We start from the raw sequence: 1,473 nt of genomic DNA, 5'->3' as shown, positions 1-1,473 counted from the left end.
TGATGACGTGCTGTTTACATTCAAAATAAATATTACAGTTGTGATTATGTGTGAAATGATTGATACCACTGTGACTAGTGATGAAGTCCCGCTTTTTCAGGAGATGAATATGATAACAATGAAAATAGTAAATAGCGGATTGGAACGTTAGATTCAGTAGTGGTGTCCACCATGGTGAGCGTAGGCGTAGAGGTTTCCGTTAGCATGGGATGACGCATGTCCTCCGTGGCCACCGCCATATCCTCCGGCGAAAGCACCTCCGTATCCTCCGTGGTGTGGGGCCACGTGGTAATGCTGTGGGTGTACGGCCTTGCCCTGTCGCTTGACGACGGCGTTGAATCCGTTGTGCTTGTCAGCTGTGTACTCGACCACCCTGATTGTGCCATCGGCTTCGTGGAGGCTGTAAGCACCCTTGACAACATCTCCGTCCCTCGTCTCCCACTGGTTTTTCTGGTCACCGGTCTTGTGGTCACTCACGCCATAGTCGAAGTTATACTTAGGGTGAGCCTGAAATCCATATTAACCGTTAAGTTTACGGAATAGCGAAGGCATGCAATGAAATACTTGTCATAGGCGTTTGCTCAGGTGTATTGCTGAGTCACACTAAGATTTTAAGCATCTATCATTGGCTATATTAATGGTCATGACATTGATTATCTTTCGTTTGCCAGATAGTATTTGATCAAACAATGTAAGAATCCCTCGTTGGTATTAAGTTGATTTGTAATTTTTTCTAAGTGGATACTACACTATTTGAGTGTTAAAAATGCCTTTAAAATAAATTTAGAAAAGGAATTACGGCTCTTCTTTCAATTATCGGTGATTTAGTTGTTTATGTTATACTTTTGTCACTTTATAATTGTTTTAGTTTTTTCCATCATAAGTATATAGATGTAAAAAGTGTTTTTCAATATTACATGGACACTCACGTAATAATCGACATGATGACCTCCTCCATAATGGCCGGCATCTGCGTTTGCGCATACCACAATAGCGAAGATAACTGCAACCTTGAAATGAAGCAAATAGAATTTTTTACGAAGATATATGTGTTATATTGCCATTATTGTGTGCTTATCAGTGGTGTTATTCGCGTTGGAACGCAATTCCGGCATCGGGTAACAAAAGACATAATAGTGAAATATCTCTATTATCAATAGTGTTGCGTCAAATCTTCTAATATATACATTTGTAACCAGAACAAAAAATTGGTAATAAAATGTGATTAATAACTTGTAATGAAAAGTACATAGAGTAATATTTCACTTCAAAACTAAGTAATGGAAAGTGCGCTAAAGCTCTGCTAACTGCGCCATGACGTCGCTGTTGCTTATTTTCGATTTTTAGTAATTCAATTCTATTCTATTCCATACCGTTGAGGAAGTGTTGGCGGATAACTAGTGATTGGATTGTCCTTATACCCTGAATTTGAGACACACATGCACCTTTGCATTGACCAGACGCAGAATATAC

The 1,473-nt window shown here is 39.4% G+C and overlaps 1 long non-coding RNA gene across 1 annotated transcript; it reads right to left on the bottom strand.

Annotated features, from left to right (window-relative positions):
• Window positions 1-461: 461 nt before the first annotated feature.
• On the bottom strand, window positions 462-1,087 carry LOC124160326. Its single transcript, XR_006865141.1, has 2 exons — window positions 930-1,087; window positions 462-507 (listed from the first exon to the last, which is right to left on the bottom strand). It is a non-coding gene; the product is annotated as an uncharacterized LOC124160326 (long non-coding RNA).
• Between the last annotated feature and the right edge of the window lie 386 nt (window positions 1,088-1,473).

This window comes from Ischnura elegans, chromosome 6 (genome assembly GCF_921293095.1).
Source record: "Ischnura elegans chromosome 6, ioIscEleg1.1, whole genome shotgun sequence".
Classification (NCBI taxonomy): Eukaryota; Metazoa; Arthropoda; class Insecta; order Odonata; family Coenagrionidae; genus Ischnura; species Ischnura elegans.
Note: the sequence above shows the minus strand (reverse complement) of the source record. Positions and strands in the feature narration are given on the sequence as shown.